Genomic DNA, 18,277 nt, shown 5'->3' on the forward strand with positions numbered 1-18,277 from the left:
ACTGCTACAGGTAATCTTTTTTCTGGAGCGAGAAGGAAACTGGGAATCTCGGTGGAAAGAAGAGGAAGTATTTCAGTAGAATTCATGTCTCTATTTCGTTGGATTTTCGAGGCGCATATCGGTACTTATGAAATAAAGATTTCTCCATGAGTCAACGTGACTCGTTTAATTCAATCATCGCGTGAATCGACTCGCGACATTCCACGATTCTCCTTAAGCACCTCTTTAACCCCACAATCTTCCTATCATTCATCACAAATTACCACGATTCACCCCTTGTCAGCCTGTCACGATGAAATCGACGTTTTTATTTGTATCCAGCCGATCCATCATTTATCTCCTTATAACCATATTTAACGGCGGATTTACATATTGCGCCGATTCGTTCGGTATACCGATTAAATCGTGAAGCCAATATTCGAGCGGCGAGTGATCGGACGTCGAGAAATTTTAATGAAATTAACCAACTTCTCGGCGTTATTATAATAACAAATCACGAAAGTCTCTGCCCCCTCCGCGCGCACCGGCGTCCAGACACGATTGCGGCTCCACGGCCGCGGCGAGCAATAAATTATAATATCCAATTCCGGCGACCCCTGAATCATTACCAACTTTTCAAATTTACCATGCACTCCTATTCCGCCCCCGATAAAATATTCCCGCTTTAAACTCTTTAATATACCGTCGACTGATAAACATTACCGTGGCTCATAATGGCGCGTTTCCGGGACCGGGAACCGGGGAAGCGGCGCGGCGCGGCGCGGCCGATCGAAATTGCCGCGCGGCGCGGTGCATCGAGATGCAGTTTGCATAAGAGCTTAAGTGTATACGCTGATATTTGATCGCCGGCCCGCGGGGAGTAGCCATTCCCGGCGGAATGGCCGCGCGAACGATTGAACTTTACGAGAATTACGCCGGTCGAATTACACCGAGAACACCTTGCGGAACCGCGGCCCGGATCCGATGGAGACCGTGGCGAAATGAGCAGTTCCGACGGTGCTTTTAGCTTCCCGCGAACAGCTTACGATTTAATATCGAGACCCGGGGACAGAATTCCCTCGTTCACCCCTGCCGATTGTCCTTCGAGTTTCCAATTTGCACTGCCGCCATGGAATCCACCCTCCGTCCGATATTCGCGCGATAAAGGCGTCCTGCTTCTCTCGATTTTAATTAATAACTTCGACAATTACAAAACCTCCTTTGTCGCCGATGTTTTCGCCGAGTTCTACCTCTCGAGAATCATTGTATCCCAGAGCACTGCTTAACGAGTTGTCACGTGAATAATTTATGACAGAGGTTGCATCACATTTGTCTTTCAATTCAAAGAATATCAATTTAGAGTACTTCCAAAGCTCCAACCTTCGACCTCCCGATTCCCAAAAATTTGAACTCCAGCCAAAAAGTCGCAGAAAATCGAGGAAACCCACGCGCGAGAGGGTACCTCGAGGAACCAGGTCAGAAAGTGAAAGCGATTATGCAACCCCGACGGGGTCGGTCCCCGTGGAATAGAGTCATCGTTTTCTGGTTCGAGCGGGCAACAGAAGAGAATCGAATTCTTCCCGTTCGTGGGAGAGGCTCGCGGGCAAAAGGAGTCATCACCGCGCGGAGGAACCGTTTACACAGTGTCCTGTTCAGCGGCAAAAGGTCTCATTGTGGCAACGGTCACAACAGCGCGTCTCCCGCTGCCACGTCGTCATTCAGCCGGCTCACGAAGTTAGCCGGTGGACGTGGCTTTTACGGGCAATTATTCCTTCCATCCTTGGTGTTCCGTGAACCACGTGAAATCCGTGAACGGCGGGCCGCCGGTGAATCGGTAACACGCGGCGAGCGACCGGCTCGTGCTGGGAGGATCTTACCTGCGACGTTTAGCGAGCGTGAACAGTCAGATTTCGTAAACACTGGTCGACTTCGCGGCGGAACCGGCATTCTCGTCTGATGAGATGTTTACCGGGCCAGCCCGACCCTGACCGAACCACCGATGGCGCAGTCCAGGGACGCCTCTGGGTCATCCTGCCCCGAAGTCACCCGCAAGGTTCCCCTTTGTGCAGTTATATCAGCCATGCGACCGGAGAGAGCTTCAGGTGGCTGCCAATTGAATCTTCATGAGTCTCTCCCTCGGAGTTAGCATGGTTCGTTCCTCCACGCTGTTCATCGTGACGCGGCTGCCTAGTGTCTCGCTGGAAATATTGTCGCCTTTTGTGGTCGGAACGCGAAAGCTTGTCCAGGTGGTGACTCCATCAAGTTGCGACCTGGCTGCGCGACCATTGACAAGAGACGCTTAGCATTATTCATTGACTCGGACGTTTTGTTCCCTTGACGATTCATTCAGGTTTTTTCGCTGAAACAGATAAGTTAGAATGAAGTTCTAGAAACTGCAAGATAAATCCTCGTTCGCTTTCCTCCGGCGTTAGATTAATACGCCGGATACATTTCTTTTCGAAGGGACTCGCGCCAAAACAAAGGTTCACTCTGCGCGAGACGGTTGATATCGCGCGCCGATGTATTACTTGCGTTAAACGTTACTGCACCTCTCCAGGTCCCCAAAGGACTCCACCCGAAGCAACGAAGTAACAAATTGTACAATCCCGAAATGACTGCGTGCTTTCCATTGGTAAAAACTCGTGGCATTCAACGGTCCCCGCTTTTTTTCCCCGTCTAATCCCTCCAATAAACGAATCAGAAGCGCTCCGCGGCGAATGGCGTTCCCTGCAGGATCCTCGATTTTCTCATCGCGACGTACGCTCCGTTCCGTTCCAGCCAGCGTCACGCGGAACGGAAGCCATCGCGGCAAACAGCCATCTGTCAAAAAGTCAAAATATACGAAGGGTCTGGCATTGTGCCGGCGGTCCTGCGGGCTTGCTACTTAGCGTCCTCGTATAAACCCGGTGTCGCCTATTATGAGCGACTCGGTGGCTCGGCTGTTTTGTAGAACATCTGTATCCAGCGATGTCCTACCGATTCCCGGCGTCCCCGTCGCCCTTCGCGCAGCCAGGCACCCAGTCCTCCTGTCACGGGACCTCCTGGGCGCGCGATCAACGTGCCCGGGGTTTCTTCTGGCCGCGATCCTCCGCCGGTTCACAATGGGAACGACGATCCGATCCAGCAGCGTCCTGGAAAAGTCGACTGCCAGCCACAGGCGAGCCTTTGTCCTCCGACAAATCGGGATCAAGCGAGACCGTGTGGGCAGAACCCGTGGAGCACCTCGTTTCCCGGATTTCACGCTAATCGCGTTTGTGGAAGTCGACTCGTAGCTGCATTATTATCAGAGTTGCGTGGGGAGGGTCCCCGCGATCGAGATGGGAGCTTCGGAGAATCTGATCGGACTCTATATAGCAGCGATGACGGGATTTATTGCTTCCTGGGGAAGAATTCGTGGGTCGAATTATAAGAACATAGTTTCGCTAGGAATCGTGTACGCTAGGATTTTGTAGGCGTGAAATAAAATAGTAAAACCTTGAATATTACTCTGGAGGCTACAGAAAGAATACCCCGAGGACACCGTTTAGCCGGAAGACTCCCTCTCATCGGCGTGGCTCTATTCCACCCCCAGACTCGGCGACGCTTTCCCTTAAGAAGCCAACGACTGGCGAAAGCAGACGACCAGCGTCCGACTTTCCGTCCACTTGGACGATCTCGCTATTGACGATTCACAATGACAAGAAACCAGTTCCAATGGAAATGTCGCTGAACCCCAGTTAGCAAGGATAACAATAAAATCGAATCCCCGGGCATCGGTGCACGATCAGCGAAGCGGTGGACGTAGGAGACCTCCGGATAGAGGCGGATGATCACAGGGGTATCTTCATCGAAGAAACCGTATCCATGGACCGCATGGAGGAGATCAAAGGTCCGTGAGTCGATCGCCGTTGCGGATGTTTTCGAGCACGGCCGGAGGGGGGTCCGAAGGCTCGGCCCGGTCGCCGGGCTGTAACCCAATTTTATGTCCCTCCGGCTTCCGCCACGGGCGACCGAGGAGTCATCGGGCTGGCCGGGTGGGTGGGGATAATTACCGATTAAAGAGATTAAATCCCGCGGCGTATCGATTCCTGGGCCTATAATCGAGCCGAAAGAGGCCTCCCGGCGTCGGAGGGCGATGGCGGAGAAAGAAGAGCCGAAGCGGCCGTGGCAGGGCGGCGGCGGATGGTAGGAGGGATGGCGCGGCGGCGCGGAGAGAGCGGCGGGGCCGCCTTTGTTTCTGATTTGAGGGGCATCCTTACGAACGGGTTAGCCGCACCAGTGATCACCAACGCTAATTACAGCGGATCAGTCCGGACGAGTTTAAAACTCATTCCCTCCCCGGCGTTTTAAGCGGCGCGAAAGGGGCTTCCCGGCTGGCTGCTGATTGGCCGACCGGGATGACACGAAAGTGCCCCAACATGGCGTCTTATCTGATTTCACCGGGAGCCGGGGGGAGGGCGGCGGGGGAGCGGGGCCAGGAAAGCGCGGAACGTTATTACGACTTCCGGAGCCGTTTATTCGATTAATCCGAATTCGAGGAGTTTTCGTTTGCTCCCGGCCGCCGGGTCCCCGGTAATCTTCTGAGCCCTTCGTTTCGCTTGACGATACGCTCCGCGGTTTTCAGGATCGCGGGACAACGGCACGACGTACCGCGATCAATGGGGAAGAGTATTCGTTCGGATCTCGGGAATATTTTCCTGGTTATCGCGCGGAGTTCCGACGCTGAAGGGTTATTTCCTTGAGATCGCTGAGCTTACGTTGTCCTTTGACCCTTTAGCTACTGTCGGCGCCAAAGGGAGCTTGAAAAATTTGGTTTTAGTGTAACGTGGCGCCTATAGGCGTGAAATGTTATTGATAATAATTGTGTTTCCGTGGTTTCAATACGCTTCCTTAGAAATACCGGCAACATTCTGTCGTAGGGTTAACCAGAAGGTTAATGATTTCGCAGTTTCAGAGTACAGTGTTATTTCGTTTAGTCTATATTAGATAGAAATTAGTTCTAATTCGAAGCATTCGTCGCGGTCTCGCTGTTCCTCGAGTTGAAGTTTCGCCGCTGAATTCCGTCGAGTACAGAGTCAGCGTTCGCACCGAGGAGCCAGAGGTTCGAGTAACAATAAGACTTCTTTCCGGTGGATAATATTTTTGAAAATTCTATATCCGGGCGCACGGGGAAACGCTTTGAAAGTTTTAGCACCGGCGGGCACCGGAGCGAGCTCGATCGCCGGCATAAAAACCACCGACGCAGACGTCGAAGAAAGAAAGGTCCCGAGGTTAGAAGATGGCCGGGGGGTGGCGCGCATAAATTGGCAAAGGTGCTAAATCAACATTTTTATAAACTGCTTAGTATTCATAGGCTCGGAGTGTGGTAGCACCTATAACGCGAAAACGAGAGGGTTCGATCCTCCGGGAAGAGCGCCACCGCTGCCTGAGAGAGAGGCGATGGCGGCCATAATTTTACAACGACTATATTATCGCGGCCCGTTCTAACGTGGAAAGCGGTTGGCGAGCACGGGGCCGGGATCGATAACGTTTATCGGCAAATCCATGTTATCATTCCGCGGATATACTTTCGGGGATAACCTGCGGGTATTACGGGCTCCGAGAATTACTGTTTCGTTTGTGTGCGCGCGCCCGTGTGCGCGAATAGATTCTCTCTCGAATGAGATAAAACAACTTTATTTTTATTACTGCTTAAAGCCAGCGGCGAGAGGGACGTCCGCGAAGAAAAACGCCGAGAGGAGGATCCCTGATGAAAATGTTCGAAAATTCAATTTTGAATCGCGTCGAGTGTACCCTTTCCCCGGCGTCTTTCGAAGCTTATGTAAGCATGTCCTTCCCCTTTCGAATACGTTCAATTCGAATCTCATTGCTTCGATGGTTGCATCCGTAATTCACGTAACACTTCCCAGACAAATTTAATATCTGTTCACATGTACATCTGCTGGTTAATTCTATAAATCTATTAATATACCGAGAGTATTCACAGGTTGTGTTTAAACGAATGCAATATAAAAAGTGAATGTGAACTTTAGTAGCCTTCATAATGGTCTCCAGCTAACCAGCTGGGCCTCCCTTTTCCGATTCCTCGGAAAAACGTGCCATAAACCATCTCTCGCGCGTACTGTCGGTGTACTCCAACGATATCAGTGTACACTTTAAAAGAAGATTACTATATAAATGATATCACTCTCTTCCCTGCTTTCCCATTCAACGAAGAAACACACCCTCAAAAAATTAGCATTCCTCGACAAAGGATGATTGTCAGCAATCCAGCTGGCAATTTTCACCCATCGACGTGTCATACCTCCGACCGAAAGTTCGATACAGCGGTGGTAGCCGGTTTCAAAAGTGTATCGTTCCCGGCGTACCCTATAGGCGGGCCGGCGAGGGCGGAACAGCGGGGACGATAAAAATTTCGTCGAAATTACGCCGTGCTCGAAATTACCGGCGGCTCGGAATCACGGTAGCGCGCAAAAAACTGTCAACAACAGCGGGGGAATATCGTTAACGGGAGGCCGGGTCCGGTCCGTTTCATCTCCGCGCCCGGCGATAGCGGCTTGAACCGCGTTTGGCCATTGATATTCAACATTAAATTTGCATTGGATGCACGCACAGCGAGCGGTAGAGTTTTCGCCGGCAACGATCGCTGCCTACTCAGATTCGAGGGTGGAGGACGCGGTCGGCGGGGGTTGGCGAAGGACGAGGCGGGGACAGCGGAGCGGCACGGTTGGCAGCGAGGGCGGCAGAGCGGGCGGCGGGTTAGGGTAAAACAATCACGCAGGCCTCATGCATGTTAATGCGTTGTTAGGGGCGCGTGAGAGAATCGGGGTTGGCTAGGATTGAATGCCCAATATCAGCGAACCGCCCTCCGAGCCCATACCGTTCTCCTCGGCTCGCTCAGGAACCAATATCAATCTCGTCCGCCTCTCCGCCGTTGCATGCGATCACGCAAAACCACCTACCGAAACTGCCTCCTCGCGAACCGACACCTCGTTCGTTACCTTCTCATTTTATTCGCCGGGACCGGCCGAGCCGTCATCTGCTCGCCAGCCGGAGAGCGTCACGCGGGGAACGGGACACGGGGTGTGTTCACCGTCCGCACGCGAGAACTGCCTCTCGGTCACCGCTGGCTTCGATGCAGCAGAATTCGAAAGTCTTTTATGTAATGCCAAACTTTCTGGGGTAGACCGAATAGGATCATGGGAGAATGTTGGTCATATTTGGTACGAAACGATGGTTTCGGGCGAATCGGATGTTCCTCGGCTTTTAGTTTTTTCTTTTGATATCGAACCTGAATATTTGTCTATATTTGTTTCGCTGTCAAATCTAACAAGACGAGTGGCAAGTTCTTTGAACAACCGTCTTCAGACAGTTTCATAGAGAATCGAGAAAGAAGAATTCAAGCGATTCTCTACGACAGTACCACGATGACAGAGTAAATCGTAGGACATTCCCCACCAGGACTCGCTCGATTCTAGATTGCCACGAAGACTATAGCGAACAGCGGATACGATTCAGCGTGGATCCTCGAGCCATCCATTAAATCCGCAACACAGTACGGATGAAGATGTACTGCAACAGACGGGGAACACTAAACCCGATAGTCACGAAGCGGTTCGGCTAAACATCACCGAATCTTCGTTACACGTGAATCAACATTAATCGCAATATCATCCCCCTCCGCAGCCGGCAACGAGCGCGCGTACAAATACCACGACAAAAAGGAGTTGCGCCGTGCGAATTCGCGATGGGGAATGGCTCGGTTCACAAGAGGCTCCCGTCCTCTCCTCGAAAGTCCCTTTCCTCGGCGGTCGAAACGTTATTACACCGGCGAACCAGTTAGGATACAAGGGCACGTCTGTAAGGTCGGATCGAGGAGTTAAGGAAACTACCGACTACCGAAGGCAGTTGATACGAAACTAGTTTCGCGGCCTAGGATACAACGTCGGAGGTCTGCACAGAGAGAGGGTGAAACCAGGGTACGGAACAGGGTTGAAAGTCGGCCCGTGGGGCGGCGTGAGACGGAAGGGGGCGTCGACTGTTTGCCCTTCGAATGGAAGTTCTGGGGGTTGAGGGTGGCCGTTCCCGGGTTTCGAGTGGTACTTACCGAATCGACACGGGCCAACTCAATACATCAAAGACCTTCTAGCCAACAGCCGTGGTTATATGGAGCCGGGCTCCGCGCCACCTCCGATGTCCATACATAATCATGGGCCGTCTTTGTCCCTCGAAATTGATTTATTATTCAAAGTGACGCGTGTTTCACAATGTGTATTTACCACGATACGGTTTCGGGCGTGAAACACGCCGGGGCGAAACGGTGACCACCTTTGTACGCGCCCGCCTAACCCGCATATACGATGCGACGCCCCCGGCCGGCGAAGAAATTTACCTTTAACTTAGACAGCTTGTCCCGGGACCTCGTGCACTTTGAATGCCGATCAGGGATAGTGGAATACATTTTCGCCACGGGCTTTCTCCGTTTAGCCTCGCGGCGGCTGCCACGCAAAGCCTTGATCGAATCTGTCCGGGGGAATTCATTCGGTGATCGTTAATCACCGCGTAATTCTCTTTCAAGCTTTTACTTTTTCCTCTCTTTCCTTTACCGGACACGTTCGTTTAGAGGTAATGATACTAACGTGTATTTTCGTCGACTCCTCTATATTTATTTCTATCGTGATCACTGTTATAGATTCGACTGTACGATGTTAAGATAATATTATCGTAGAGACCGAGACGATATCGCGCGATTAATCTTTTTCTGATAGATGTCCGACAGGAAGGAAGATCGATCCTGAAGGAGCCGCGCGCGGAGGCCGTTGTAAGGAGTGGGCTGCCAACCGCGGACTCGGCAGCCAGCGAAAATATTGACAGAAAACAGCCGTCCGAAGTTAATTAAACTCGGCGAGCTGTGTTTCCCGGTGCCTCCGCCGGGCCAGCCGGCATACACTTCGAGTAGTAATTTCCTGATGGTGTGTACGTGGATCCTGGCGACCGAACGAAGTGGACAAACAGCAAGTTTCCCCCAGTGGTACGTGTTTCTGATCCGAAATTGTGTTCTTATATATATATATATATACGCGCATACGTCTCCCCCGCGCCTCCCACGCGCGCGCGCGCGCGCGTCTTTGTTCGAGGCTACGGGACTTGACAAAAGTGTGGAAACCCTCGATATATTATTTCCTTTCACCGTGCACACGGACCTCTGGTGCGCGTTCCGATGTTCAATGGGAACAAGCATTTCCTCGGAAGAAGGGAAATTTCATTTCGGAATGTTTTATTGTCGTGGAAAATCCGAGTGGAAACTACACTCGTTATTTCCATTTGCGTTCCCGTCGCCGAAAATAAATACTCCCGCCGACATAATTCACCGTCTGTGTAAATCAACGCGCCGCGGATAAACAAATACATTTTTTAACCTGTTGCGTGATTTTCAACCGCGCGCGGCACCGTGTTCACCGGCACGAATATAAAAGCAACAATCATCGAAAGATGTATTTGCCGAAGCGTTGTCAAGTGCACGCAGCCGCTCGACGATATTCAATGAAAAAATTTCGTGCGTTTAGTTCTCTTTCTACGTCAAGTTCCTCTCGTTGCGACTGTTTTTTTTATATTTCAAGAATAATGGCGCTATTTCCTTCGCAAGTGACTCGCATCGATTCAACCCTTAAATATTGTCAATAATTGCAGCAAAGCAAGTGAATTCTAATTCAACGATTACATCTTCAATCGGATATTATATAAACACGATTATCTCGAATCGATTTAATCCAATTCAATTCAATTTCTATGGTTTCAATACGCTTCCTCGGAAACACGCGTTGACATTCTGCCGCAGCCAAAGGGTTAACGTCCGAGGCAAATCGTTCTCTCGTAGAAGGTAAAACCGAAGATTCCTTTCTTCCGAAAATCTCGAGGAAAGGAAACTGCAAAAACGTTCCCTATTCAAGCGAACTCGAAATCCCGCCGCGAACGCGAGCGAATGCGAGAAAGCGGTCGACCCGGCACGGGGGAACGCGGACGCCATAGCTGGCATTCCCGTCGACGCCAGCAAAGCGAATTCTTCGGCCCTTATTACACATGCTCGCGTTGCACGCTGAAAGCCACCCCCTGTTTCGCCCGGCCGGCCGGTTCTCGTTGCTCGTGTCGCCGGATTTAAGGCGTATCGTCACTCGGTACAAGCCGAGCACGAACCTCCTAAAGCCACGTCACGCCGAACACCGCTTGCCCTTTCTCGTCCCGAAGTCACGCCGGAATGGACCACTCTTCGAGATGCGTCTTCCACTCTCGGAATCCCTTTCTTTCTCTTTCTTTCGCGGAATCCCGGCACGGTCGCTCGGTCTCCGTTCAGCCCGCCGCGAGTTCCCCTCCCTCGGGACAGCTTGTCTCTCAGGCTACCTTATAATCCTGAGATATGAGCGCGTATTATGTGGAATAGTAAGTTGCCTGTGACTACTGGGGGGTCCGTCAGGCGGGGGAGACGCTGCGAACCGAGCGTAACCCTGTGAAACACGTATATTCGGGAGGGTGGACGGCCGGCCAGATTACCGGGGAAAGCTAAATCAAGATCAGACCCCGCGGACTTCCGGCCGAATGGGTGACGGGGCTGCAGATGCTGCTGACCTTGGTGATCCTGATCTCTTCCAGCGACAGCTTCGACGGGGCTTGGCAACTGTCGGATAATTGGGGGATGATTGCTGGAAGAATTCAATTCTACTGATTCTCTGCTTGATTAGCCGAGAACAATTGCTATTATTTGGTATTCGATGGAAGGCAATGCGGTTAAGACTATGTGTTGATGTTTCCTGATTTTTGCCAATTTTCATGAAATAAATATGCTTCGTAGTTATTAAAGAATTTAATCGTTTTTTCGTTTGTTATAGGTCAGGAAGCTCTTCTCTCTATAGATTCTGAATATCATATACTCCGAAATACATAGTTAGGCTACACTTCACCCGACGAATTTTCCAATCAATTTGCGAATTCCGCCCAATCGAAGTCCAATCCATTTCACTGTAAGACATCATTCCGAACGCATGAACAGCCTGCATATAGAACAGATTAATAGACACAAGGCCAGCGACGAATGTATCAGCTCGAGCGCCGGGGAACCCAGCAAATTTTCAGAATGCCGCAAGATTGAAACTCCGCGGTACCTGTTAACCGTAGATCGCGGCGATACCGTGTCCGCCGCGCGTTCCCCGCGAGCGACACGCCATTAAGCGGGTGCGCAGTGGAATCAATCGCCGGTAATGATCTCGGATCTCGGGATCTCCCCGAGCGGGGATGGTATATCTCACGGATATCTCGCGGCGCGAGTAACAGGTATTAGAAACGCAACGCGGTGGCCCTGGAGCCCGCCCCCCTCCCCTGCCCCCCATCGCCGTGCAGCGGATGAGAGATCCGGGGGGCTGGAAGACGAGGAAGACCCAGGTGAGAGATAGAGTCAAGTCGGTAGGCAGATGACGCGTCAGATAAGGCGTCCTTAGGCTTAGTTCAGAAGCTGCAGCGTTGGCTACCGTGCTGCGCGCTCGCGCTCTCCGGCGGTTTCACGCCGCGGATCGAGGACCACCCGAACGAGCCTGGCCGAATGGAATCCCCGGTCGTGGAGAGAGAAAGAGAGAGAGAGAGAGAGAGAGAGAGAAACGGGATTACAAAGAAACAGAGAAAGAGCGAGAGAAAGAGGCGAGGGTCTCCTCTAGGATTTCAGCTCCGGGGTATCGCGTGCAACTGGAATTATCACCGGGACAATGGGCGAAACTCTTCTTCTCTCTTTGGCCTCGTCTCCTCTCTCCAGCCACCTCTTCATCAAGCGCGGCAATCTCCGGGCCGATTCACAGTAGCTCCTCCGGTTGGGAAGAGTCGGCGGTGTCGGCCGATCCTAGGTGGGCGAGGGGGTGGCCGCGGTTAGAGATCTGACCCGTTGTTTGGCGTTGTTCGGGTCGTTGTTCGGCCGGAGGAGGCAGCCAGCCCAGGGACACAATGAGTCTCGCCGGTATCGCGTTGGATCAAGGGCCACGCGTTAAGAGAGACAAACGGGGGCGGGGAGAGGAGGTGGGACTCGAGAGGGAGAGAGAGAGAGATCCGTCGAGCTCATAACTCATAACCCGAGGAACCCCACCCTCCCTAAATCTTCGCGAAACACACTGGCTTTGACGTTTCGCCCGGGCGAAGAACCGTTGTTACATTATGCAGCAGCAGCGCCTCGCCTCGAGGTGGGACAAAGTACGCGGCGGAAGAGAGAATGGACGGGGGTTGCCGTGACGGCGGGAGGCGCGGGGGGGTTGGATCCGAGAGAGAACGAAGATCGCGGGAGATGCCGGACGGATAAATCCTTTTTCGTCGGACAGACAATAACGCGGCGGCTACGCGCGCCGCAAAAAGGGATCGCCCGATGCTGATGCTGCTGCTGCTGTTGCTGCTTCTGCTGCTGCTCCCCGTTACCGGGCTGAACTGGATCGTCGTATCCCCGGGCCTCCATTCATGGTGTGGTCCGCGCCGGCCACGCGCGAATACGATATCGTTTGTTGCAGGTGCGCCCCAACATCTCGGCCGCCTCCTTCCAGACCGCGAACGGGCTGGATTTTGTGGCCGCGCGATGCGATTGCGCGGTACGCCGACCCGCCGTGCGTTCCGTGGCTTGACAAATGCGTTCCGGAACGAGCGGTCCCCGGTTTCCGTGTTCTTTTCGTTGCGCGGTCTGTCGAACGAGTTTCGAGGATACCGGTGAGCTCGATATTCGCTTTGATCTTGCGCTATTAATACTCGGCGTGTTTGTTCCTTCGAAATGATATACTTATCTTACCTCCCTCCCTCGTAACTTCGAAATGATGCAACTCGTTGAATACACTAATGAACTCGGGTTCCCAAATATTTCATCTCGTCTATTCCTAGCTAACTAAACATCCATCTGAAACCGCATCAAAGCGACACAAGCGGCAGCGTTCAGTTTCATCACGGTATTCTAAAGGAATCCAAAGCAACGATCCGCGTCTGGAAAATTGAAAACATCCGATCCCTCCCGAATTACCCGAGCCTTATCGCAGTTAATTCCAAGCGCCTCGTGTCTCGTCACCGAGGACAGGGGGAAGCCGTGCGATCCGCGAGGGCTGAAAAGTCGTCCGAAGGACCGTGAGGAACCGGCGAAGCGGGAGGAGGAGGACGCCGGGAGGAGGACAGCGAGGAGACAAAGGGGGAGTAGTCGCGGGCCCCGGGCAGGATTTATGCGGGCTGGGAGCTGGAGTCGGCGCTGGCGCCAGCGGCGGCCGCTGCCGTTCCTCCGGGCCCGCGGATGCCGCAATAACTTGCATTGTGTACGCGAGGGCCTCCGCGTAGGAATCTAACCCGGCGGGCCTGCGGGTCAAGCCGGCAGAAGACAGCAAACGCCGAAGGAGAAGACACGGACCGGCCGGACATTATGCCGGAGGATGCTTTTCTAGAGAGCCGGCTGCCTCCTTGCACTCTGCTCCGCTCCGCTCCGCTCCGTGTAATCGAGCCGCCTCCGAGGCTTCCTTCATCCTCCGCCCCCGTGCCGGCTCCTCCGTCGAACTCGCGTCGTCACGAGTTCCGTGTCCAGCCACGGGGAGGTTTGATGTTCGGCTTCGGTACGTGGAAACGGTAGAGTAAAGTCGCCGGTGCTTCTCTCTTTCGCTCTCGCCGATGGAAATTAGTCGGATTTATAGCTCGCCTTTGCGCGACGCGCGAGGAGATGTTGGAAGAGAGTTGGATGTTGCTTTGCGAGTCTAAGTAATTGGGAAAACGAGGTTCGAGGTGTGGGATTTGCGTGAAGATGGCGATGGGAAAGATCTATCGAGATTGACCGTTCTTTTTAGAATTAGGAACAGGATTAAGATTGACTAATTTAGGAAAATTAGGAAGCAGTGATGTATATTTAAAAACTGCAGAAATGTTTAGATTTTGTAACGGTTTCGGTGTTGTGTCATTTGGAGTTTAAGGAAATTTCCAAGAAAACACGGCTAATTTGAGGATAACTTGTCAAGATCCAGTGAATGGCGAGCTTCTAAAGTCAAACCAGTCTAGCCATCGGCTTTCTCGACTGTCCGGGCGACCGGCTCGCCTTAACTTACGGCCGGAAGTATTATCCGCTCGCCGACATCGTATTGTTTTCATTTAAGGGTATTAAACCGGCTTATGTCTGGTCGGACACCGCAGCTTCGTTAGCGGACAGGACCCCGCCTTTAAATGACTGTCGATACGTGGGTACAACGTAACCGGCGCAATTCAGGAATGCAATTATCCCTTCGGGGCACCGGCCGTGCAAAAACAGCCGCCGTTAAATCGATGAAATTCGTCGGATTTCGAATCCTTATCGCGGAGGAGATAGGATCGGAACGATCACGCGGGGAGTCACAATAAAGACCTTCCGGGAACGTTAATCCCCCGACTCGCATTAATGAGATTTAATTATCGAACAATTAAAATATTTGACTGACGAGATAAAGTTCTTATCCGACCGGCGGACGAACCGGAGGAACGATCGACCGACGCGGTTTAAGAGTGACCGTTAAAACCGAACGGTTAAACGTATCGCGATCTGACGATCCATTAACCGTGGCCAATGAGCGGTCTCTAATTAAGGCTATTTATATCGGGAAAAAACCGGGAGGAACGGGAAGTCCGACCCTCTCCGGGTTCCAGGCGACCCTATTTCTTCTCGTCGAACAAGCCCCCGAGGGCGGAAACTGGAAAGTTGCCGTGCCGGTGGTCGAATGACAAAGCGAAAGATCATCTCCTTCGGTGGAGGACGCGCCGATAGGAGGAACAGATGATCCTCCGGCCTGGATCAATCTTATCTCCTCGAAATCCATGGAATCATTGAGAACCCAGCTTCCTGATTTTTCTCTAGCACGCTTTTAAGGTTTAAACACGAAGAGCGTATCATTACCAATATCGTACTCATTAAATATCATGCTTCATAGGATACTAACAATGCATGTCCAATGCATTCCACGTCTGAAACACAATTTTTCCATATTACTCACGACCGTCTTGCATTCCTACTACCAACACACCCCGTACACAAATGCCCGACGACTCTCCTCGGCAAAGGTCTCAGCAGCCAATCTATTACCAGGAGTCCCTTTGAGAACCGATTCGCCGCGGCTGTGCGCAAACTACCACCCCCTCGGCCGAGTAATAGCTTCAGCCACAAAGAAATAGCTCCCTCCGCAAAGCGCGGCGCGCAAAGTCGCCGCCCGTCCCCGCGCGCGCGGAGGGTACTATCCTCGCCGGAAATCACGTTCGAGTGATTCCCCGGTAAGAAGAAGATCCGAGCCGGTAGGTGGGTGGGGTGGTGCGAGGTCGGAGGCTGGTCGCGGATAAAGAAGTCGGGCGGGACGAGGTCGCGGCGCAGGGGCGGCGGAAGGAAGGCAGAGTTGCCGAAGGAGGAGGCGGCCGAGGCGGAGAAAGGAGGTCTCGGCGGATAATATACTTCGCGAAGTACGCTCGTCAAACACAAGCGCGAGCAAGCGGGGCCCGGATATATTAGAGGATGCATCTCCATAAAAGTTGGAGCCGAGCAGCGAGTCAACATCCCTTCGTTTCGCGCAAGGAGCGGGGCGGTGGGCCAACAGGGACGGCAAGGTACGGCGCGGGAGGAGGAACGGCGACGGAGAGAGGCTCGGAGCGAGAGGAACGAGGACCGAGGCAGGGTCGCGGGGTTCCGGCTCCTTTTTCCGCTCGAAACGTTCCCGTTCCGGGGAGGCAAAGAAGCGTCTTGCGGCAGCAATCACCGATATTGAGGGTTTCATTTCGTCCCTACGGCGGTAAGAGCCTCCGGGGCGGCCGGGGGCGGTGGCTCCGCGGAAAGTGCCGAACGAGAATCCGGATGAGGGGCTCGGGAAGAGGGAAGTGCAGCGCTCTGCTCGAATCGAGGGGTCTCGGGCTCTGGTCGAGGAGAGTTGCCGGATGCACGAGCCACCTCCGCGGCTTTATTCCTCTTTACTATCCGCCACGCCGACCCCTCGACGATGTTGCGGATTTCAGCGGTTCCGGGGGCTGGGGAAGCGGCGCCATTTTTTTTCCTCTCCCGGCGACCCAGAAAGACGGCCGGAGAGGTGGAAGCCGCAAATGAAATCGCGACGTCCTTCGAAAGTCGTCGGAATTCCAGCGATTTTCTGCTGGTTAGCGTTGCTGGTCGGATCGGGTAATTTCCTAAGAGGATTCCGCTTGATCGGCGACCCGGCCGGAGATCCTAAACAGATTCGGAATGTTTACGGAAGATTTATCGGGTGCCTTGGCGAGAAGTTAATCCGTTGGTTGTCAAACGTCGCGGATCAGCCGGTATTCGGGAACTGTGCGCCGCCCGGACGCCACCGTGAGGATTATCCGCAAATAATTAGTAATCCGACGGTTAAGTAAACCTCGTCGACGCGCCTGCGATATTTTTCTCCACTGGATCGGAGAATCCCGCCCAGTGTTTGTCCCCGGGTGGCACAGCTTGCCATCGTCACGACGAACAACACGCCGGAAAAGTTTTCCCGGAGATCTTCGGTGCTGTCGTTCGAACCTCCTACGGATCCTGCGAGTCTGCTCGACTGTGTACCTATACTTTGGCTCTGTGTGATCGCGCGTGACGCGCACACCGCTGTTCTGAATTAATTAGGCCTTCGGCGAAGTATATTGCTCGGCAAATCGAACCGCGAAATAACTTCCGCGCGAAAATAACTTCCAATCCAAACAGTCTAATCAACATCGAGATCAAACATTTACAAATAACTCCATCCAAAAGCTATCAAAATCTTTCCAATCGTAATGGATTCGTAAGTCTCCTATGATATTCCAAAACTTCCAACGATCGACGAACAAATTCTCCAAAAACATCTGCAGCCTAGACGCGCTTCAAGGCTCCCCGCTCAAAGAATCCGACGAACTAAAATTCATCGATTTCCCTTACCATAGAAATACTCGATGCACTAACACAGCCAGGTGTCGGAAGCGGAGGCGGCACGGTAGCGACGAACAATTTGGCGGCGCGGCAATAATTCTCGCCGCGTGTCCGCGAGCGGAACTCTTGCATTAATTAGGTGTACCGGCAGCGAGAAGCCGAGCGAGCCGAGAAGTGGCCTCCGCTGGGCCGAAGTTAATCTCGAACTAAGGAGTGTTTGGTCCTGCAAGAGGGATTAACGTGCTTCCCTCGCGCGATGGGCGACGGGGGTGGTTCCCGGCGGGCGTTTTCTCCGTCTACGGGGGCAGGAAATCAGCCCGGGGTTCCCGGAGTCGCGCGAGACCGGCAGCTTCGCACTCGGTGCACAGCCAGTGCTCCCTTAATCCGTATTCATCAGCAGTTATAGGCACGAGCTAAGGGGGTAAGGAGCTAATCCGGCTCATCCGCGCTGAGCCGTGAGTCGCCCCGCCCCCACGGTTCTGGGTCATCTCTAAAACGCGTTATACACCGGTAGCAAGCGAGTACCGGCGTAGAGAGGAACTTCTGTCCTCCGGCGTGCCCCCCGCGCGCCCTGCCGCCGTGAAAGCCTCCCTTTATAATTTTCATCGGATTAGAGGAACGAGAAAGAAGTCGGTATCCAACGGAAAGACCGACTCGGCTTATCGGGCTGCCCGTTTCGCCGGCCGCCGTCGTATCGGTTCTCTTCTTATATTGTTTCCCGTAACTGTAATTAGAGACTGGTGCTTGCGAAGGTGTGGCGCTGGTTTGTTTCCCCAGAGGGAATGCGGAGGATTTTCATTATACTCGCAGCGCGGAGGTCTCACCGTTTCCTTCTGAAAGGTGCGCATTCCACGGAATCGATTTTTCACGGGAGCTTAGTTAAAGAATTTATTATCGCTGATAAGCGTGATACTTACGAGAGTCTGCGATTCATAAAGATTGCATTCAGATCGAGTATTTCGTCGTCCAGAAACGTAAACTCTTTCGAAAGACTCGAAATGACTGACATATCTGAAAGAGAACATTGTCTTCGAGCCTCCACGTGCCACACACTCGTGTCCCCGCGAAGCATCGATAAACCACGGTTCCATAAATACTTCTGTCGAAAAATTACGAAATGAACTTTCGAGGAATCGCGTGGAATCGCGCGTGAACCAAGAACCTCCGCCAACCCTCGTCCCCCGCTCCAGATTGCCGGTGTTCCGAGGAACCTCCCGCGTCCCGCCGTCCGCGAAATCGGGTTTAGATTTCTGACCTTAAGCCGCTATCTCCGCGAGGAGCCCGCTCTATTCATCCGAGTCCCAGGTCGGTGGCAGGAAAGAAGCGCGCAGGTCCAGGTGCCCTGGAAGTTAAATGGACTTGTCTACCGGTAAAAGATAAACCGGATATGCCCGTAGACAACGTCGAATGGTC

At 52.9% G+C, this 18,277-nt stretch overlaps 1 protein-coding gene across 1 annotated transcript in view; it reads left to right on the top strand.

Annotated features, from left to right (window-relative positions):
* LOC116424992 (uncharacterized) overlaps window positions 1-10,644 on the top strand; it is a 100,723-nt gene extending 90,079 nt beyond the window's left edge. The window contains exons 5-6 of the mRNA XM_076369121.1: window positions 8,727-8,989; window positions 10,606-10,644. The gene's annotated coding sequence lies outside the window, so the exon portion shown is untranslated. The remainder of the gene's footprint in view (window positions 1-8,726; window positions 8,990-10,605) is intronic.
* Window positions 10,645-18,277: the final 7,633 nt, after the last annotated feature.

Source organism: Nomia melanderi, chromosome 7 (genome assembly GCF_051020985.1).
Source record: "Nomia melanderi isolate GNS246 chromosome 7, iyNomMela1, whole genome shotgun sequence".
In the NCBI taxonomy this organism is placed as follows: domain Eukaryota; kingdom Metazoa; phylum Arthropoda; class Insecta; order Hymenoptera; family Halictidae; genus Nomia; species Nomia melanderi.